Source organism: Chelonia mydas, chromosome 10 (genome assembly GCF_015237465.2).
Source record: "Chelonia mydas isolate rCheMyd1 chromosome 10, rCheMyd1.pri.v2, whole genome shotgun sequence".
In the NCBI taxonomy this organism is placed as follows: Eukaryota; Metazoa; Chordata; order Testudines; family Cheloniidae; genus Chelonia; species Chelonia mydas.
This window is the reverse complement of record NC_051250.2, coordinates 73184066-73207741: the sequence shown is the minus strand read 5'-3', so window position 1 is coordinate 73207741 and position 23676 is coordinate 73184066.

Genomic DNA, 23676 nt, shown 5'->3' with positions numbered 1-23676 from the left:
ATGTCAAACCAAACACTTCCTTGAACACTAAAATTCACCTCTATGCAGAGGACCAACAAAAATCTGTGCACCACTTATTAAGCTTTATTATGAAGTCTTAAGTTGTGCATGGGCCTTACCATGTTGAATTTGCAGTAGGGTAAATTTCAGCTTATGAGTTTATATAGTTCAGAAGTAAAGAGAATGATGCTAATTGACAGAAAACATATTTTTTTGAGTGGGTACATTATTGTAGAACTGGTGGGCAAAATTCTTTGCTGGTTCAAATGGATGCAACATCACTGAAATCAGTGAAGCTGCACTTTTGCACCACAAAACATTTGGGTTCTTTGCATGGTGAAGCTGAATTTCACACAGGGACTCTGATTGAAAGAGATTTTTGTTTTTAGAAAGTCCCATGGCACTGTGAGACAGCATGGTTTCCTAGGCAGAAATTATAAAACTGCTTGACACAGATAATTAAGGAAGAGTATGATATGTTTGAATACGTTTTACTGATATGGTACATGGAACTGTAATATAGTGCCTAACAAATACAACACAACTAATCACATATATAATAAAATGTGGTGGCCAAACAGATATGTTATTTTCCTGTGGAAACTCAATTTCTTTTTCTTTTCCTTTTTTCCTCTTACTTATTTATTTAAAAATATATAAATAGATTGTGGTTCTGCTTTCATTTTAAACTCTGAGAAGACCATTTGTCAACATTTGAGTGGCTTTGCACACCCTCTGTTTATACGCTTTAGGCTGCAAACCGGTTCTTCAAACTGGTCAAGTAGATTTTGCAGAGTGGCTCTATTATTCGGCGTTAGGATTTAGATTTTTTTTTTTAGCATGCCTATAACAATTGTGTTACCGTACCTGCCATTGATCATCATTTCCCAATTATTGTAACACAAGAAGCACACATGGTTTCCAGATTGCACTTCTGATCTCCTCCAGTCCACAGCTGTTTGCTTAATGAATGCTTGTGGTTTGTTTCCTTTGCCCTGGAATAAAAAAAGAGAGTGAGGCCATAGATCAGGGAAGAAAATGCTAATTCGCATGTTGATTGCGGTATTGTTAGAGGCCTACATGGGCTCAGTGTTTGTTCAGGGCTGCTATAGTGCATATAAGTTTCACTCCATTCAGGTTAAAAGAAGCTTTACCTGCCTGCCCACCCAAGTAAGCTTTGTGTGTGTGTGTGTGTGTGTGTGTGTCAGTTGAGACCTTCAGCATTGTTAAATCAGACTGTAAGAAGAGGTGATGAGTGACATGTTTTCACAGAGGACAGTTTTCAGGTCTTGAAGAGACCTGTTGGAATAAACACATCTGAGATAATAGCATCAAGGCAGGACAAAGGCTACATCAGTGTAAAAATGCCATCAGTCTGAGACATTCTGATGGGACAGCAAGTCAACAATGGACACAAACTGTCTAATGTGTTGGGTATAGATAGCAATAACCCTTAATGGCAACTGCAAAATGAAGCATTATGTTCGGTAGCAGAAAGGAAAATGCAAATTGATTCTCTTTTTGTTAAGATTTAAGTGCTTATCAAGGTTAGTAGGTAGGCCAGGTCTATCAGACCAGAATAATCTGTTGTATTCTAATACACGTAAAAGGGTTGATTCCCCTCTCCCCTCCCTCTCACCTCCCCGCTGCCTCTCTAGATTGCTTTCAAGGCCAGGAAGAGTGTTAAAATCTGGTCTCTTCACATTCCCTGTCGATGCACCTCTCAGCCAATGTGCCCTGGGATTTCAAGGGTTTGACTGGGTATGAGAGGGGCAAGATGGCATTTATCAAGGCCAGAGAACAGGATGTTGCAGTAACTGAGTCAACCAGTGGTTCTACATTCTACAATGCCATTGCACTCCAAGGGTGAAATCCTCTATTGAAGTCAATGGCAAAACTCCCGTTGACTTCGCGAGGTCCTGGATTTAACGCAGAGCCCCCATTTCCAGGGGCTTCTTAGTGGAAGAATGGCTTAGTTTTAGAGCTGGTCAGAAAATTTGAATCCATTTTTTTTTCAATGAAAAATGCCATTTTCAACTCAATAAATATGTTTCCAAAAATATGTCAGTTGACAACATTTTATTTAGGAAAAGAAGAAGCATTCTGATATTTTAAAATTTCAAAAAGTAATTGTTTTTATAAGAAAGCATTTAAAAAGAAGTTTTAAAATGACTGAAATGAGAACAAAATGTTTCCCTTTTTTATTGAAAAAATATTTTCGATCAACCTGAAAGAAAATTTGCTTCTGAACGGAAAAACCTTTTGAAATTTGGGAATTTCCTGCAAAACAGAAAATCTGGTTCCTGCCAAGCTCTGTTTAGTTTCCACATTCTTATGGAGGAAGCTGGGTCTCTATTTTGATATTCCAAGGGGCTCCCTTATAAACTTTGCCCCCACTGTGGGCCAGTGACATTTATTGTTGGGAAGAAGGTTATTTCCTTAAAAGCCTGAAGTCAGATGACAGTACTGGGGAAATGTCTCCAGTGCTGGAACTCCACTTCTTCACTTGTACTGCAGAGCCACTGCTCCAACGTCTGAACGCTGCCTTCCAAAGAGACATGTCCTAAATTATAAAATCATTTGTATGCATGCTGACAATGATGAAGATACTTGATAAGCATTGTTTTATAAGCTGTTATGCTGATGCAAAATACTACCTGTCACTCTCCCACACATTAAGACATCAGATAAAACAAGCTCTACTGAACTGTGTCTAACAAAATAGATATGTTACCATTAGCCAATTCCTTCGATGGTTTGCAGAGTTGGGGAGTATAAAGTGTTGCTTGTAAGAGGAAATAGGTATCTTTAATCAAAGGTTCTTCGATTGTTCAACTCTTCTCTAACTTTGGACAATTATGTATCATTTTTTCAATGTCTTGCTATTTCTGGTAACAGAGCATCTGGGCCAGATCTAAAACACACTGGTGTAAATCTGAAGTAACTCCATTAACTATGAGGACAATTTGGCCCCCTGTATCTGACTCACATCTTTCCCTTTCATTCAATTAGTGCTTGGCACAAATCTGTAGTTGCTTAAAAGCTTTTTCTCTGGTTGGGAAAAATCCTCATTGCAAAAGATAGTAGAAAGGAGCAATCCAATGACCCACAAGCCTAGATGACTGAAGCCAGATATATTTAGCTGTCTAGCAGTCTCAAAATCACTGTTTAGGCTAGACACAGGCAGAAGAGCAACTAATATGGCAAAGGCCTTTTTGTCTTGTTGCTCTGATGATAACACTTCAATATGTACTTTACAGAGCAACTCTCTCTAGTGTCCCTGGATCGCCTGGAAGAAAGGGTGTGGTACAGGGAGTCTGTTATATGCTTGGCAGTTCATTATGAGAGGTTTTTGTTTGTTTTTTTGTTTGTTTTTTTAAATGGAGAAGCTTTTAGGAAAAGTTGTAGGTTTTTAACTGCAAGTTTTGGGGCAAAAGTTCATAGGGTTGCGAGGGGGCGTGGGGGAGGGGAAGCTTTCATTTTAGTTAGGGTGACTTTTTTCAGTGAGAGGGGATTGTAAATATTTTCCCTGGGCAATTTTGGGAAAAAAGTATGATTCTGCCCACCATGAATTATATCACAACCGAAGGTTAATGTGACTTCATTGAGAGATGGATTAGGCCCAGAATGGAGAAGTATGAAGACAGAACAAAAAGAGGAGAATATTGTGGTCAGTGGAGATTCCACATGGACATTCCTAGATCATGGAGAGGACAAATACTCACCATCACAACAAACAGAAGCACAAGCTTCTTTATATTGCTCTGCCAATGTGACTTAGTCTTTCTAGGTCAAGGGTATCTTTAAGAGTTAGAGGTGGGCTTGATTTTCATCATTACTATCCAGGCCTTGGTCTTTTTTGCTGTTTACTGCCAGTTTTAACAGTGGTTTTTCATGGGGTATATCTGTGTCCCCTAGAAATTAATGTAGCCATCAGATAGTCACCTGTTTGAATCTAGTCCATATCAATAATGGTAAAATGTATTACTAAGTATGGAAAAGCTTATAGCCCATAGCCTGTCCCCCAGTCCCGAGCAGAATGTGCTTCTTTTTGGAAGTTTTCCATGAGGTGCCAGCCGCTCTTTAAGGCTAAACAATTACTTAATATTAGCTCGGTATGTAACATGGTGATGAAATCTGTAGCATACTACCTTTTCACAGCACACACACAAAATAAAAAAAAATACAGACCTCAGCTAGTTATAAATGACATAGGAAATGAAAATCCCCAGCCAAAGAGAGAGAAAGCAGACTGATAAGCAATCATTAAAGTGCTATCCTTTCCCACAGTATAATATTCAGCTCTGGCATAAGAGGAGGAGCCCACACTACAGCAAAAACCTCTCCAACAAAAAAAAAACGGGGCACAGGGTTGATAGTCTAAAATGGTTTTCAGATCTTTTAAAGTCGACCTTGAGTTGTTTTCCTCTTTTTTTTAAAAAAATGAGCTTTGATCTGAGATTTTTATGTTCATTTAGGCCCTGACTCAGCAAAGAACTTAACTGAATACACATATGCCATGCTGCAAGTTGAGCATGTGCTTAAGTCCTTTGCTGAAACAGGGCCTTAGAGTGGAACTTAATTTAGGACATAGGAGGTTAATCTGAAGCTTTGTAGCAAAGACAGTGTTTGTACAAACCCCTGTGAAGATAAACCAGCTGAGTTTTGCACACCTCTCTTTACAGCATTTTGTTATTCCTGAGTGCAGATGAGGTGCCAACTTTAATCCTGGTGTATCAATATACTTACACCGAGGATTAAATTGATTGGAAAACTACTCTTTATTTGACTATCAGTAGACGCTCCTCAATAGAAAGTTTATTTATTTATTTGTACTTCCTAGGGCTCCAGTCAGGGCCTCGTTGTGTTAGGTACTGTACCATCACAGAGGAAGTTATGGTCCCAGCCTCGAAGACCTTCAAAATCTAAGTAGAAAAAAACAAACTAAGGGATGTGGGGGATGGAGGAGCGGTGGTGGTAAGAGAGGATACATCAGACAAACAAGACATGGCTGTATCGAATGCAGTAAGATTCCTAACAGGACTTGAAGCAGTGACAGGTATATATACTCAATGATGAGACGAAAGCTTTACTAGGCTAAAGAGGGCTGGCTATCAAAAATGTCACCCAGCCATGATGGCATTTGTGAAACAGAGAGAGAAATGTAAATACCACCTTTACCTCATGGCATTACTGTTTCATTTTAAAATGTTATCAAAATATTGCCTACCAATCCTTGCCCAGGAATGTGGGCAGAGATGCTACATTATGGCGATTCTTTCACAGGGTTAGGCTGATCACTAAATTTGAGATCAGGAAGGGATTTGGAGGCTTGTTTTCCCCCTTCCTCTGAACATTTATATACGGATCACATGTTAGGGTCCCACACTGTCAGTTTCCTGTGGTTTGAGGATGCTCGCCAATGCAGACCTAAGAGCTTCATATCTTTGTCTTTGTCTACTGCAGTAAGGCAACAGACAGACTTCATCAGCAAATGGAGGGGCAACCCATCCATTAGCATCAGCAGAGGAATGAAGAAGAATGAGCTGGCAAGGAACAAAATGACCTCAAATTTGAGCAAAGAGGATGTCAGGGAGTATAACTGCAAAAGACTGGTTTTCTCTTGGTGATGAGAGAGGAGCTACTCAGGGTGACTGTCACAGCAGGTAGGAGCTGCACCTTTCCTGCAAACAAACACCGGCGTCAATAAGTGCCTTTTAATGTGCACTGAGTCTTTGTGTAGGAAAAGGATGTGCAGTTGGCAAGTACAGAGCTGTAAGGGGATAGTTTGAACATGGTGATAAAACGTCTAGCTTTACTCCAGGCTTGACTTTATCATTTACCAAGGGATATTGTTAGTGTGAAGATGATAGCCACCCTCTGACAAGAGACAGACAGTGAAATGTATATGAACAAAACATCCATTGTGGAGAATTCTATCCTGTACGGGTGGTGACTTTTGTATCCATAATCACACAACATTACAGAGAGAGATAAAGCACGAAGCACGGGGAAGGGAAATAAGCGCACTCAATTGAACGGGTTCCAGAAACAAAGGCAGGCGACCTCCATGTTAAAGTCTAAACATAAGTCTAAACATAAAATCTTGCGTGTTTGTGTCCCCTGTCAGATATGAGATGTGGACATAGGGCAAGGTGAGTACTTGGGAAAATGAGGTTAGCTCACTAGTGCCAGATGGTATGCTCGGCCTGGCAACAGGAAAAAGCTATAAGTGGAAAGAATGACTTTCCATCATAGATCAGAAGTATGGTGGCTGTTGAAACTGGAGCTGGGCACATAACACAAACATTTCCCCATGAGCATTTGTAGAAATTAACATCCCTCCCCAAATTATCACTTTTCTTGGAACTTCGAGTGACTGAGTTTTACTCATGGAAGTGAAGTCTTGAGGACTGAGAATTTTAGACTCACATCCATGATGACTCATTTCAGAAGTGGTGTGGTTTATATTGTTTACTGTACCTTTAGGTTTAAGTAACAGTGAGAAATATCCAGACAAAAAGCCCCAACGCTGAATTAGGGATACAATCACTTCACTCCCCAGCCAAGAATAATCATTTACAAATCATGAACATAGTAGATACAATACAGGTACCACATTTTCAAAATCCTCCATTAGATCAATTTTACAGAAGGCTATTCAGTGAGTTAGACAAGGATCTGATCACAGCCTTCACAGCTTGGACCATGCATGCCCACAAAATTGCTTTATGTCAGTGACTGGTGATTTCAGACAATTACTGACCAGGAAATACAAAGCATTTGGTATATTCATATGGGATGGGGCACTGGTTGATGCAGTAGAGTTTCCCCAATCCCCCATCAGAGCTCTAGCCCGGTGACAATTAAATTGGCTTGACAACAATCTGACTGCATCCTTCAAAACTCAGACGTGTACAGTCACATGGAATTATTGTGTGTGCCTGTGAAAAGATGTAGTTTAAATTGTGCAACTAGCCAATACTTACAGCGACAGATTTCTTCCCCCTAAGAATAATGCCACGTACAAGTCTTGATGCCATAGTCAAGCCTTACTTGGCCCAGAGAGAAGAAAAAAGGGGTTCAAAATTTCTAAATGTTCCATATTCCTGCTTATTTGCTGCTACTTTTAAAAAGTGATTCAAATCACGAGTGGCTTCTTCCAGCACTCTTTCCGATTGTGGTCTTAATCTGAAGCCTGTTAAAGTCAAAGGGAGGCTTTCCATTGGTTTCAGTGGGAATTGGGTGAGGCTCATCCAAGCAGGGATCACAAACATTTTAGTCTGATTTATGTGATGAATCGCAGATAACCAACACAACTCAAAATTCCAAATACCAAGTCTTGTGAAAGATGTATTTATAATTTTAGTAAAATTACTCAACTCTTTGGGGCAGGAACCATATTTTTTGTTCTGTGTTTGTATGGCGCCTAGGACAATGGGCCCTTGATCCAGGATTGGAGCCCTTAGGTGCTACCACAAGACAAATAATAATAATAATAACAATAATAATTTTTATTAGTGACTAATTTCAAGGAAATTGGGATCTAATCATAGATTTTCTACAACTAGAAAAAAGGGTAAATTCCTTTAATAAATTGTTCACTTTGAATTTGCTCAGCTCTAGACAAAATCTAATGCTGAGTTCAATTGCCAAGCCTATTCATGTGATGGCTGTGCTTGTAATGTAGACAGCTGTCTATTTGAAAGTAGCCTGAGACTCACAAATCATTTCACATAGGCCATCAGATAGCCAAATCAGATATTCGCATGTTTTGTTCTGAACAGATGTCGGTCAAATTTGGCCTACTAACACAAGTACATTACCAATCTCTTGATCCAGTCATTCTCCTATGCCCTTCTATTTATAGCTTTTGAATTTGAATCTTACTTTGCCATGTATAAGGTGTATGTGGTCTCCCTTCTTGCCAGCAATAGGACAGGAATTCTGCGACTTTGAAAATGTCCAGGTAGTGAGGTCTATTAGAAAGTGGAATACTCTCCCAAGGGAAGTGATGGAAGACTTATTGCTTGAGTCTTTTATAACCAGACTGGACAAAACATACCCCAGGGAAACATCTTGCACTGGTGGGGAAATGAACTACTGTAAATGACCCACCAGGTCTTTTCCATTGCTAATTTGTATTGTTCAATGATAAGAAAATATTGGCTTAAAGAGCCAAAAGAAAGTAGAGGGTTCTGTGGACAAGAGATGAAATTCATGATGATCCCCCATTTTTTCTCATGAAAAAGGCTGTCTCTAACCTAAACCTAGAGGCTAAATCAGAAGGTCTGGTTTGTCGGCAAATAATAATGCATGGGGTGCATCCTTTTTCCTTATGAAAATAGCATAAATCTGAAATTCTCCACCGCTGGAAAGAAATTTAATATTTAAAGGTAATTTGACCTGTACATGTGTGTGCCATGAATCTTTTATGTGACCTACAGCAAATGTATTTATATAGTATTATTCTGAGGATACTTATTTCTTATTCATTTCTGGGATATTATTTTTTCTTTCTTTGACTAATGTACATTTGCTCTTCTCATTTCCCTATTCAGCCAGAGCCAAGTTAACCCTCATATTTATCCTTTTTTCCCAATTCTGGTAAGTAAGATTGGAGACATTTGGACACTATGTGACTAATATTACGCTGGAATTGCACTCATTAGGATTCTAAAAGTTATGTCCATCTTGTTTTTGTAAACATTCCCCTTCTATTATTTTTTTAAATTTGGCTTTATGAAGATACTTGGAATAGAGGTGAAAATAGAGGGGTGAAAAGAACTCTTCCTACTATTTCACACTAAACCTGTGCTCATTTCTACCAAGGAAGCTTTGGGAAGGTCCTAAAGTCTTGTGTCACCCATTAGCTGTGATCATGTCTCCCTGTGTTAGATGGACGACATGCGGTGAAATTAATTCCTGGGTCTAGGAGTATGTACCTCTTAAGTCCCACTGAACCACTATTTTTGGGCTTCAATGCGTATTATGGTTGTACTGGCCCTCTGAACATGAGTGAGTTTCGCTCATTAGAGGATAGGAGCCTGCAACTTATATAGAGCTTTGGAAGTTCCAAGTTAATTTATGGGCTAGGGAGGTGTGGTTTTGGTTGAGCTGGTCAAAAAATTTCAGAGGAACATTTCTTCTGTGAGGAAAAAATGCTGTTTCATCTAAATCAAAACTTTCTGCGGGACTGTGTTGATTTTGACAAAAAAAATTTCTGGAAAAAAAAGGGGAAAAAAGCATTTGGATTAAAAAACCTATTTATCAGAAAGGAACATTTGGATTTTTCATATCAGAACAAGTTCTCATTTTGAAATGTATTTTGTTTCATTTTATAATTATTATAAAGTACAATAAAATATAGAATTTTAAAAAGTCAAAATTGGAATGCAGTGTTTTGATTTCAACCTGAAATTATCCCCCCCCAATTTAATTTTGTGAGAAATTATTTTTTTTTTGTTTTTGTTTCAATTCAAAACAAAAACACAATTGAAAATGTCAGAATTCCCCATCAAATGGAAACTCTGAGTTTCAACCAGCTCTAGTTTTGGTTGCTGAATGTTCTAGGTTCTATCCCCACAAACAAATGAATTTGATACCTTTGATTAACATTCTCTCCCCACCCCCATTATTTTCTATTTTCACACACTTCTGTGCTTCCCGATCCCAGAAGAGGCTACAAGCAGGAAACACTGGAAATCCCACGAGACTGTTCTTATGGGATGTCCAGACAAATTTTTTAAACTCAACATCTTTGCACAATTTGGATTTGCTTTAGAGAACAATCTGTAATTTTGAGTGCTTTTTAGTGCCCGTTCTGAACTCTCCATTTACTGAACTTTACCTGTTGCTTAAAAAATAAAATCACAGATGGGACCAAGCTGCAAAATTCAGATACAAATTTCAAATGTCCCAAAATTCAGATGTTGTCCAGCTATGGGGATTAGGTTCAGCCTAGGGACAGCTGCAAAATTTGAATCTGGATTAAGATTCCAACCCTCATACTCAAAGGTTCGGGTGTTTCAATCTGGGGTTTTGATTCAGATACATCTCTGTTTATAAAAACAACCTCCCCACCCCCCCCCAAAGCATAGCTATCACAATACACCCTGGATTCACGCCTGTCTAAGCGTAAAAAGAAAAAAAAAACTGTAAACAAAAAATCTTTTCTCAGCTATTGAAGTTTTGGGGGAGCAAAAATACAGGAATATTAAAATTAAAGAAGTTTAAAAATTGAGGGCCAGATCTTCACTTTCCCCTGAGTTTAGTGAGCTAGTCACTAATCTCAAGGGAACTTACACCAGAAGTGGATCTGACCACTAATTGCTTTTAGTTTTTGGTTGATCATTTACTTTTGTCACATTGGACAAATAGCTAAACGGGTCATTTGCACTGTCCTTCAGAATGTCTTTCATTTATGATGTTCATTCAGTAACTCGATGCTGTTGTATCTGGGTTCTGAACACTTCACAAGAAATATTGAAGTTTAGGCTTGGGGAAAGAGGATTTTTTTCATAGGTTATTATTATTATTATTTATTATTTATTTTATTATCTGATGCCATCAAAACATACTCAGTTCTCATCAACTCCTTTTATTTAATGCATGAGGCAAGGTTTTGGCCTACATCACTTGGGAGGCTTCTCCAAATATAGCACTGGCACAGTCACAACAGAGGAATTCAAATCTATGAATTGTCTGTGTTGCTTGACACATTTTTGTTGGGAAAGCCAGGTTGATTCAGACATAGTGTAATTATACCAGACTGTTTGCCCTTTCCTGACTCTCCCATTGACCTTCATACTTCAGTGAGTCTTAATTTTTAAGCTTAGGGAGAGAGAGCCTGTTGCTTTAGGATGTTGCTTCAAGGCCACAGCAATGTTAAACCCAGTGTTAAGGTCTCTCACTTAATGTTACAGCTCAAACTCAACGCACATGAACACTGAAGCATTTTGAGGGATGCAGAAAAATATTTTTAAAAGAACAATAGAAAACAACAATTAAGCCTTATAAATCCACAGTTCTAAATTGTACAAAAGGCTGAGAAGCCAGATACAACAGCATTTTAACTGTGTGTGTGTGTGTGTGTATTTGACTTCTCTGTTTCTTTGGGATTGGGTGTGGGTGTGGGAAAGAGTAACTCTAACTAGTGCCAGCCCTTGGTAAAAGTACAGAGAGGCTACGATGGGGTGTACAATCCCCACACCACAAGAAGGGGCTAAAGAGCAACTTTGGACCATATAACCCTGCCCCATTGCACCTGCAAACCATGATAGTCTTGGAGGAGGAGCCTTAAAAAAGGAGAAGCCCAGCACAGAAGGGCCCAGCATGGGGAGGTGGACAGCTCTCACCTCAGCTCCTAGAGAGGAACCCAGCAGAGAACCTAAGCTGTCCTATGAGCCCAGAACAGTGCTACAGTCAGCTGGAAGATCCAGGTAAAATAGACAGCAGCTCCTTATGTCTGTTAATGTAATTTATTTTCCTTTTCTATTTTGAGGACAAAGACTAGGGGCTGGGTCCCAGCGCAGACTCCTGCTGAGAATATGAACCACCTGAAGAGAAGGTGGATGCATTGTAGAAAATAGCCCAGGGAAGAAGCAAGAGATCTGACCAGGCAGACTTTAAGCACTTGCCCCAGAGGTCCCTGGGCTGGAAACCAGGGTAGTTTAATTAGTTTAATAATAATGGAGGATTTCAACTACCCCCATATTGACTCGGTACATGTCATCTTAGGACGGGATGCAGAAATAAAATTCCTAGACACCAGAAATAACTGCTTTTTGGAGCAGCTAGTCCTGGAACCCACCAGGGGAGAGGCAATTCCCCTGGACTGGGTTCCCCTATATCTTTCACCAGACAGCTATCCAGAATACCCCAGATACAAAGGGAGCAGAAAGATTATTGGGCCTGGGACTATTGTGTGAAAATCTTGGATCACCCTAAAAGGGATGAGATCAAAGGTGACCCAGCCAGAGAGCCAAGTCTCAAGCCAAAGGGGACCACCAGCGGTGTACTGGTTGGTGAGTCACCTTGATGCAGGGGCTCAAATAGCAATATTCAGATCTTCATTCTGAACACCCTAAAGTTACAATGTGTTTGAATCCAGGATTTGTGACTGTTCTGTCATATGTCTGGGTGTTTAGATGTTTGAGGCTGTCTTTGTGTGTGAGAGGGAATTGGGGTGAAAATGAAAGATGGAATTTGTTTCATTCCTCTGTTCTTTCCTCTACTGCCCCTTTGTTTCCATGGGTGAGCATGAGAGCTGGGTGAACTTAGAAAGATTTTATTATGAGATGTTCCCAGATATTCAAATTCTGAAGAAAATATTGTGACTGCAAAGGTGGTCTGGAAATCTCACAAGAACAAGGTCTCTCTTGCACTATTTCAGTTGCAGTCCTGGCTGGGAACTAAGAAATGCAGAAGCACATGAGAATGGAAAAAATATTAATAATACAACTTTTCTAAATGTCCAAAAGAGTTTGGCTTGATTTCAGGCCAATGAATCACAATAAGGTGGCATTTGAACCAGTTTTATCATCCTGTCTGAGAAGGTAGCTAGGTTAGAGAAGCTCTTTTTTCACTGGAGAGCCCATAGAATTTTGATCTGCCATGGACAGAAAGGGGTGGGTTCTCCTCTCTCTGTATGTTGATTTCATTTTCAACCATGTATATGCCACAATCTCCTAGACTCACTCAGATGGAATGAGGAGAAAAACCATCAGCAGAAGGCAGGAACCTAAGGCATATGCTGCCTTTTATAGTATAGTGGTTACAGTTTGGGGCTCGATTTGTGGAATTACCACAAGCACTAAGTAAGGTGCAGCACATAAGCATGCTAACTCAGGTGCAGAGCGGTCCCTGATTGCCCACTTACATCTGAAGAGAAGTAAACTTCTTTAACCTGGTACAGATGACACCCTCCTCCATTCTGACTCAGTTGTTCTGGTTGAAGATTTGAGGGAGCAGAGCCAAGGCTCCTCCCATTTCCTGCCCGCCCACCAGTGTGGAGGGGAATATCAGTCTTGTGAAGGCTGCTTTTCCCAGTACTCTGCAGGTGACCTATCCAGAGGTTTAATAGAGCACCTTCAAACACCCCTCTTCCCTGTGTGGGTTCACAGGGAAACGTCATGGTTCACAGGTGCTACAATGAGGAGTTCTGCACAGATAGATAGATAGATAGATAGATAGTAAAAAACAATAACATCTGGCAGGTGGCAGATCTATGGAGAGAACATAAATAGAGATCTTAAGCAGCCTCCATCCCTGCCATTTTAGGACTTAGTTTTTGCTTTCCTGCGCAGAGAAGATGCTCGCTTGAGTAAAACTGACCTCTAAAAGTCTAAATTCTTACTGTTAAAGACTGAAGCCAAAACAAGAACTTTACTAAACACAGAGTGAATCAGAAATCAGTGGCAGTAACTGAGCCAAAAGGGCGTTTGACAAAAGTATGGCAAAGCCTTTGTAAACCTATCAAAACGTCTTGCATGGCCAGTCACACTGGACGCTGCAACCTTCTGTTGCTTTCTCTCTCAGCTCCCTTTCTCAGGATATGTCTACACTGCAATTAAACACTCACAGCTGGCCTGTGCCAGCTGACTCAGGCTTGTGGGACTTGGGCTAAGAGGCTGTTTAATTGCAGTGTAGTCAGTCAGAGCTGGGACCCTCCCATGTACCCCAGGTTCCAGTCAGAACCTGGATTTCTACACCATATTTAAGCAATCCCTTATCCCGAGCCTCACAAGCCCAAGTCAGCTGGCATGGGCCAAATGCAGGATTTTAATTGCAGCATAGAGATATCCTGAGTCTCCTAGATTCTACATGTTAGCACATCAGCATGTGTGTTCAACCAGGCCAGCTCTGGAAACCCCCCTCTTACAGTCACCTTGGAAATGCTCCTATGAAGCAGACAAAAGAAATGCATCCGAAGTAGATGCTTCCATCCTTGAATATGGAATTAATAATAACTGCAAACCCCAAGAGTGCTGGACATATGTATATCTCATCCCAAATTGATAGAAGCATCCGTTGGTAAGTTCCAGTTACCAGCTAGCAGTACTAACTTTGAAGTACAATGTTGCCTTGTGTCTATCAGACTAAACAGCTCTTTGTGACTTGCCATTTAACCAGTTACTCTGACTCTGGCTCTGTTACAGATACTGGAGTGAAATGGTCTGTGTTTGCCTTTAGTTCTCTGGAGTGCTGTATCAGAAGAGGAGAGCATATTTTCCTTTTCCTTCCCCTTCTATGTTGCAGCTCCTAGGATTCTGTAAGAGACTAAAATGTGGCTGCCACATGATGTGCATGGCAGCCAACAATAAAGAAACTCAGCATGATACTAAACCTTTCACCACCTGCTACCTTAAAAAAGGACATGCCATATCTAGGCAGACTGATACCTGTGGTCTTAGGCCTCCCTGGTATCCAAGATAAACTTTCAAGGGAACTCCCAGAGCCAAATTCATAGACGCACATCATAGAATATCAGGGTTGGAAGGGACTTGAGGAGATCATCTAATCCAACCCTCTGCTCAAAGCAGGACCAATCCCTAATTTTTGACCCAGATCCCTAAATGGCCCCCTCAAGGATTGAACTCACAACCCTGTGTTTAGCAGGCCAATGCTCAAACCACTGAGCTATCCTTCCCATCCAGGAGTGTAGGACATGCACTTTGGAACCTACACTTCTCGGGTGGAGGGCGGTGATTGGATGGGTGATTCTCCCTGGAGAAGAGTAGGTAGCAGCAGATAGTCCCTTGAGGTTCTACAATGCAAGACCAGCTTTATTTTTTGTCTCCCTAATAGGACAGAGCCTGTCTGGGGGAGGTGCTGAATCGGCAGCCCATCTCAGTTCACCCCTTCCCAACGTGGCATGATTTTGAAGGTCCCTGATAGAGCAGAGGTTGTGGGTGATTTTCTCCACTGGTAACACTTCTGTTTCTGAGCACCCAGTGACTCTATGGGAACCCATGCAAAGGGGCATTGACCTGTCAAACCCAGTGGTTGCCTTGGATATTCAGACATGAGGAAATCTGGTGTGTTTCAAAGCCTGCAAACCCATGAGAAGTGCTTCTGGCACAAATGTATGTAGATATTGCTCAAATTTTTTCATGCCAAATGAGAAGGATTCATGAGGCTCTAGCTAGAAGTCTCTGAGAACATAATTTCAAGTGTCATGTTCTAGTACTTCCTTCTTCATCCCAAACCAAGACGTGCAGAGGCAGCTCGCACACACAAATTCCTTTAAAAAAAATAACCCAACTTTTTAGACTCTCAAAGGAGTCTCAGTTGTGGCTGTGCAGCAGTAACTGGATTAGAGTAATGCAAGCACCCTGTCACCTTTGGGACCTCCTGTTCCTATCTGGACATAAATAAATGGGCATGGAAATTGTTTGAAACTGATGGCTGTGCAAGATCAGAAGCTAATGTAGACAATCTCAGGCTGGAACTTGGCAGGGCTGCAAAGGAATGTGGAGCTGGCATTGAAAATAGCTCATTTGTGGACATGAACGGGAAGTGCTCATAGCTTCAGAGGCAGAGCTTCTTCAGCTCAATGACAGGGAGATCAGTAGAGCGCCACTAGCATCTCTCACCCAAACTGAGGGAACTTAATATTTTGTCTAGAAAACAAGCCAATCAGGTTCCCTCCAACCCCCACACACCTTCCTTCAGAACTAATTCCAGTTTGCTGTGCAAGTTTGCTCACCTTCATTATTCCACAGGTTTATTAATATGCTTTTTATGGAAGCGAAATAATGCTAACCTTGGGTCAGATCCTCAACTGCTGTAAATAGGTGTCCCTCTTTTGCATGAAAGCTGAGGATTTGGCCTCTTTATTCTCTCTCAATAGCTGCACACTTTTATGCCCTTTTAGTTTGCTTATTTGTCTATTATTTTGATTAGCCACTGAAGTTTCTCTGCTAAAAATAAGGCTAGCTACAGAATAATCTGACCGTCAGACACTCCTGATATGTTTGGTACCTTGTTGTTTTCCTTTCCCCCTCTCTCTTTCTCTGTCTCTCGTTCTCTTTTATCCCATGGAAGCTAAAACTTTATTATAAAACTGAAGATAAGTGTATCAGTTTGCTTGGATTCTGGCACAACAGAACACAAGCAATGAGAAGATAAGGGAATTTGGTTGAATACAACAAGTAGCATGGAATCTAAACCAAATGACATCAGATAAGACTTCCACTGAGTTTCTATTAAAACTGTAATAAATAAGGAACACAAAAAAATTCTTTTTTCAGGATCTTTTTTTTTGTTATTGTCTCTATCAGTTCTTCAGAGGTACAGCTGCTAGAGCTGTTCTTCTATTCATATTTGGAACCAATAAGCTCAGGTCAACTAATGTTAAAGGTCTGGCAGATCCAGATTAGTGACTGAAAGACTCAATAAAGTTTTATTTAGTTATTTAGTTATACACTTTATTTAGGCTCTCATAGGACAATCCATTAGCCTGCCGAGGGGCCGAGCAGTAGTATTAACAGCAGTCTGTGGCTCATAACCCTGTAGCTACAGTTAGGGTCCAAAAACAGGACAGTGGCTGGTGGGAGGTAGGGATGGGAACTGAACTAAATGAAGTATATATTTAATATGTTGGATTTCAGCATTATATGGGTTTGGATGAATACGCCAGTCTTCTGTGCCAGATTCCCTGTTGGTGCTAATGAGTTTACCTCCTCTGAATTGATCCAACTGCTGAATGCATGGATTGGTCCTTTCTCCAGTTGTTTTTAACAAGCCCTCCTACCCAGGCAGAGACAGTGGTTGGCTTTCCCTTCACCAAATGAGACGAGGAAGAGAGAAAAGGTCAGTACACCAAACAAGGGGGGAAAATATTGCAAGTAGGTAGGAAAATTCAGAACCCAAATGCCTCAGAATGTGGCATGTCCGTAATCTGGATGTAATGATATTTTGAATATTGGGGATCATGTACATTTTGAGGAAACCAAACAAAGGTCTTAAATCCCACAGCACTTAGGGGGGTGGGCATAAGTCTTTTTATAAAAGTGAAAGTGGATGATAAAAAACCAACCTTCCACACAAACTTCCTCGTGGCTGGACTTTACTAAAACTAAACAAGTCCTTTACAACACACACTTTGCTTCTCTACAAAAGAAAAAGGACACTAAACTATCTAAACTACTGCATGCCACAAGAGGCCACAGCAATGGTTCCCTTAACCCACCCAGCAATATTGTTAATCTATCCAACTATACTCTTAGCCCAGCAGAAGAATCTGTCCTATCTCGGGGCCTCTCCTTCTGCCCCTCCACCCCCACGAATATGATACAGTTCTGTGGTGACCTAGAATCCTATTTTTGACATCTCCGACTCAAGAAATATTTCCAACACACCTCTGAACAACATACTAATCCACAGAGACCTTCCTACCAACACTACAAAAAGAAGGATTCTAGGAGGACTCCTCCTGAAGGTCGAAACAACAGACTGGACTTCTACATAGAGTGCTTCCGCCGACGTGCACAGGCTGAAATTGTGGAAAAGTGGCATCACTTGCCCCATAACCTCAGCCATGCAGAACACAATGTCATCCACAGCCTCAGGAACAACTCTGACATCATAATCAAAAAGGCTGACAAAGGAGGTGCTGTTGTCATCATGAATAGGTTGGAATATGAACAAGAGGCTGCTCGGCAGCTCTCCAACACCACTTTCTACAAGCCATTACCCTCTGATCCCACTGAGGGTTACCAAAAGAAACTACAGCATTTGCTCAGAAACTCCCTGAAAAAGCACAGGAACAAATCCGCACAGACACACCCCTGGAACCCCAACCTGGGATATTCTATCTGCTACCCAAGATCCATAAACGTGGAAATCCTGGGCGCCCCATCATCTCAGGCATTGGCACCCTGACAGCAGGATTGTTTGGCTATGTAGACTCCCTCCTCAGGCCCTACGCTACCAGCACTCCCAGCTATCTTCGAGACACCACTGACTTCCTGAGGAAACTACAATCCATCAGTGATCTTCCTGAAAACACCATCCTGGCCACTATGGATGTAGAAGCCCTCTACACCAACATTCCACATAAAGATGGACTACAAGCCGTCAGGAACAGTATCCCCGATAATGTCACGGCAAACCTGGTGGCTGAACTTTGTGACTTTGTCCTCACCCATAACTATTTCACATTTGGGGACAATGTATACCTTCAAATCAGCAGCACTGCTATGGGTACCCGCATGGCCCCACAGTATGCCAACATTTTTATGGCTGATTTAGAACAATGCTTCCTCAGCTCTCGTCCCCTAACGCCCCTACTCTACTTGTGCTATATTGATGACATCATCATCTGGACCCATGGAAAAGAAGCCCTTGAGGAATTCCACCATGATTTCAACAATTTCCATCCCACCATCAACCTCAGCCTGGACCAGTCCACACAAGAGAGCCACTTCCTGGACACTACGGTGCTAATAAGCGACGGTCACATAAACACCACCCTATACCGGAAACCTACTGACCGCTATTCCTACCTACATACCTCCAGCTTTCACCCAGACCACACCACATGACCCATTGTCTACAGCCAAGCTCTACGATACAACCGCATTTGCTCCAACCCCTCAGACAGAGACAAATGTCTACAAGATCTCTATCAAGCATTCTTACAACTACAATACCCACCTGCTGAAGTGAAGAAACAGATTGAGAGAGCCAGAAGAGTACCCAGAAGTCACCTACTACAGGACAGGCCCAACAAAGAAAATAACAGAACGCCACTAGCCGTCACCTTCAGCCCCCAACTAAAACCTCTCCAACGCATCATCAAGGATCTACAAGCTATCCTGAAGGACGACCCATCGCTCTCACAAATCTTGGGAGACAGGCCAGTCCTTGCCTACAGACAGCCCCCTAACCTGAAGCAAATACTCACCAGCAACCACACACCACACAACAGAACCACTAACCCAGGAACCTATCCTTGCAACAAAGCCCGTTGCCAACTGTGTCCACATATCTATTCAGGAGACACCATCATAGGGCCTAATCTCATCGGCCACACTATCAGAGGCTCGTTCACCTGCACATCTACCAATGTGCTATATGCCATCATGTTCCAGCAATGCCCCTCTGCCATATACATTGGTCAAACTGGACAGTCTCTACGTAAAAGAATAAATGGACAGAAATCAGATGTCAAGAATTATAACATTCATAAACCAGTCGGAGAACACTTCAATCTCTCTGGTCCCTCGATTTCTGATCTAAAAGTGGCTATTCTTCAACAAAAAGACTTCAGAAACAGACTCCAACGAGAGACTGCTGAATTGGAATTAATTTGCAAATTGGATACAATTAACTTAGGCTTGAATAGAGACTGGGAGTGGTTGTCCCCTTGTTTATTTCCCCCTTCCTCCCCCCCCCCCCCCACTGTTGCTCAGATGTTCTTGTTAACTGCTGGAAATGACCCACCTTGATTATCACTACAAAGGGTTTTCCCCCGCCACCCACTCTCCTGCTGGTAATAGCTCATCTTAAGTGATCACTCTCCTTACAGTGTGCATGATAAACACCCATTTTTTCATGTTTTATGTGTATATAAATCTCCTCACTGTATTTTGCACTGAATGCATCCGATGAAGTGAGCTGTAGCTCACGAAAGCTTATGCTCAAATAAATTGGTTAGTCTCTAAGGCGCCACAAGTACTCCTTTTCTTTTTGCGAATTCAGACTAACATGGCTGCTACTCTGAAACCAGTAAAATTTAAGTTACTCTTGCTGTTTCCACCAATGAACTAAATCTGGTTATTATTTTTTGGGGTAAAATTTTCAGAAGTGCTTAATGGCCAACTTTTCAAAGGTATTCAGGTGTCTACAGATAGAGATATGTGCCTCATGGGATTTTCAAAAGCATGTAAGCACGGTAGGCACCTATCTGCATCTTTAGGTGCCTAAACACCTTTGAAATCAGGCTGTAAGTGATTTAGGGTAAAATTTTCTGTCACCTAAGTGACTTGGGAGCCTCTGTCTCATTTTCAAAAGTGACTTGGGCTTTTAGTAGCAGAAAGGCAAAATTTTCAAATGTGCTTATGGGTCTGTCTAGACACAATAGCTGGCCTGTACCAGCCAACTTGGGCTCATGGGGCTCAAGCTGTGGGGCTGTTTCATTGCTGTGTAGATTTCCAGGCTTGGGTTGGAGTCCACGCTCTGGGTCTCTCCCACCTTGCAGGGTCCGAGAGCCCAGGTTCCAGCCTGAGCCCAGAAGTCTAGACAGCAATGAAAGCCCCACCCCAGGAGTCCTAGTCAGCTGGCACAGGAAGCCACGGGTGTCTAGTTGCTGTGTAGACATACCCTAAGTGACATTGGAGTCTAAGTCCTATTCAGAATCAATGCTCCAAAGTCACTTAGCTGCTTCACAATATATTACCCATGGGGCAGACAGAGGACACAATGAGGAGGATCTTTGTTTTGAAATAGGTGGTTTACTCACCTTAGGGCCAAACGTCTCTGTGTTCCTCACAAAATGCCTGTGTAAGTGCACTGTGTCAAGGGTTAAAGTGCACTTGCCCTCCCAACCAGTGCTTCTTTTGGAGCTCACTCTAGTACTGGACTCTCCTAAGGCTGTGTCAAGGCATTTTCTGTGAGGACAGTACTCATGGCTCCATAGCTTTTCCGTATCACACCAGCAACTCAGTAGCTCATCCCCTTTTTTTCTATTTAACTTAGAATGGAAGACAGGCCAGGGACACACTTTGCAGGGGATGTGACAGACAGTATATGCCAGAAGAGAAGTTTTCTTTACTCTGATTTAGAATGTGCCTCCCCAGAGCGCTGTCACAGGTACAAATGTTGGCTCCCATCCTACAAACGCAGTACTACCAACCAAGGCGATGCTCACTATTACGCAATGCTGTCAGTTTTGGATGGTACGTACGGACTGATTAGGACTGACTGAGTTGTCCAAACAGACTTCGTGCATCCAGGAAGCTTTGTGAAGGATGCCGTTCTTCATTTGAGACAGAATTTACTGAACTTTTTGGAAGGATTGAGCATGTTGTTCTCACTTCTTGGCGGAGCATCACTTTTTTACATTGACCTAGAGAAAGATCAACAAAATCCACTTGTAATAAATGTGCACCCAGAGGCAACGTCTGGGAGGCATGCAGGGTCACTTTCCCCTACCCCCCCGCCCCACTCGATTTTCTGCTTTCCTTGTACTCAGTAACTCTGCTGAAGCCAGCTGCCCTCACTCTGTCCCCCCCTCCCCCCCACTATTAGCACCGGTTATCTGTGAACACCTGATGTATGAAAAGCAGGTAATTGGCAGTCAGACCACAAAGCCTGCACACACAATGCTCATTTGTATGAGCAAATGCGGGATTTGAGCATTCTTTTCTGCAGGTGCAACTTCAGAGGTTGTGGACTAGATCCCCTTGCATAAATGACTATCGATCACCTTTCTTCCCCAGCAATGCAACTGTGGCAGGGAGTGTTATGATGGGTCAGGAGTGGTCCCACCTTCATTTATACCTATAGGCTTGCTACTTTCACAAAACCCTAGGGGAGAGGCTGCAGGTGCTACCCCTGGGGTAGGAGGCAATGGGGGTGGGTTGCGTGCTGCTCCGAGGGGGTAGGATGCCCTGTGGGTAGTTAGTGCACAGTGAGCCTACCGCACACTCACCCCGCAGTGTCAGCTCTGCAGCTCCTGTTCAGTGTCGCTGGCTGTGTTCAGCTCCCTGCACTAGTGCATGGGGTCGCAGTGCTGCTCAAGTTTGTCCCAGCTGTCCCTCCATCAAGCTGAGTGAGTGGCGCAATGACCCCATACACCATGCTGTAACACTGCTCACTCAGGGATAGCCCCAGTGCCACCCACCCCACATCAGGAAGTCCAGGAGTGGTGAGCTAAGCCCAGCTAGACCCGTGGAACAGAACCTTCAGGAGCCGCTGCTGCAGGGTTATTTGTTTTACCATTAGGCTCCATTAGGAAAGCGGTAGATAATAAGACAGAAAACCTCGTAATGCCACTCTATAAATCCATGATACTCCCACACCTTGAATATCGGGTGCACTTCTGGTCACTCCATCTCACAAAAGATAGATTAGACTTGGAAAGCATACAGAGAAGGCCCAGAAAAATGATTAAGGGTATGGAATATCTTCCATATGAGGAGAGATTAAAAAGACTGGAACTGTTCAGTTTAGAAAAGAAATGACTAAGGGGGGATATGATAGAGATCCATGAAATCATGAATGATGGGGAGAAAGTGAATAAGGAAGTGTTATTTACTCCTTCACATAATATAAGAACCAGGGGTCACCCAATAAAATTAGTCGGCAGCAAGTTCAAAACTAAGATTCACACAATGCACAGTCAATCTGTGGAACTTGTTGCCAGGAGGTGATGTGAAGGCCAAATTGTAACTCAGTTCAAGAATTAAATAAGTTCATGGAGACTAGGTCCACCAGTGGCTATTAGGCAAGATGGTCAGGGATTCAACCCAATGCTTTGAATGTCCTTAAACCTCTGACTGCCAGAAGCTGGGATTGGATGACAGGGGGTGGATCACTCAATAAATTGCCCTGCTCTGTTCTTTCCTTCTGAACCATCTGGCACGGGCCACCATCAGAAGACAGGTTACTGGCCTGGATGGACCATTGGTCTGACTCATTTCTCTCTTCAAATGATATTCTTATATCATTTTGTATGTTCTTTTTTGTTTTAATTTGCTACAGGGCTGTAAGAACACATGACTATCAAGTGAAAATTTGTGTTGTATACCTCCTTTTCTCAATTGCATAATATGCTTGAAAATGCCAACTGAAGGCTACTGAGGGTGTGGTCACTATCCTGTATTAGCTCTGCTATTGATTGGTGCAGGTTAGAGCAGTTTCTAAGTAGCCCTACTGCGTGCCAGCTGAAACAGCCCCCTAGGGGATGGTTTATTAGTCTAGGGGTGCAACCAGGGTACAACCCTCCAACTATGCTTGTCCTTGGCCTGTGGCAGGGGACAGGAGTAGGTTGCATAAAGCCAGATATGACACTACCTGAGGATTTCCTTACAAAAAGGGAATCCCCAGCTGGTTGTGTGTGGGGTTTTGTTTGTTTTTGGAGTTTTGTGTATGCACACATGCATGCGTAAAGCCAGTAGAACAAAGGCCAAGAATCTGGCCATGAATTGCAAAACCTGGCCCTTAACATAAATAATAGGCTTCAAATTTAGATTGCACTGGATCTGATCACTTCCAGTATTCCAGGTCTCCTGGTATGCTTTATGTCACAGATTATAAAGATTATGAAGACTATAAAGATCTTCTTAGTGTATGCACAATGTGCCTCAGGTGGCACGTGACCAGGATTCATCACCGAATTTGGTCCGCTGGTTGGATCATTAGCTTCCCCGTCTGGGGCCGGTTACTGACAGGGAGTGTGATGTGAACACTGATCCAAGCCCCCGCTATAAAGATAATAGAACATATCCTGATTCATGACATCGTTTTCTGGAGAGAGATGGGGGAATTCAGGCTGCTCTTAACAGCTTGTACTATATACCCTCTTTTCATTTCCCATGACACTTACAAATGGAAAGGGGTCATGGTGTCAGTCTGGGCACCCCATTAGAAATGAGGGTGGGGAAGGAAGCTTAGTTTGACCTTGAAAATGCTGTGGAATCTGGTTTGATTTTTGGAGAGGATTGTTTT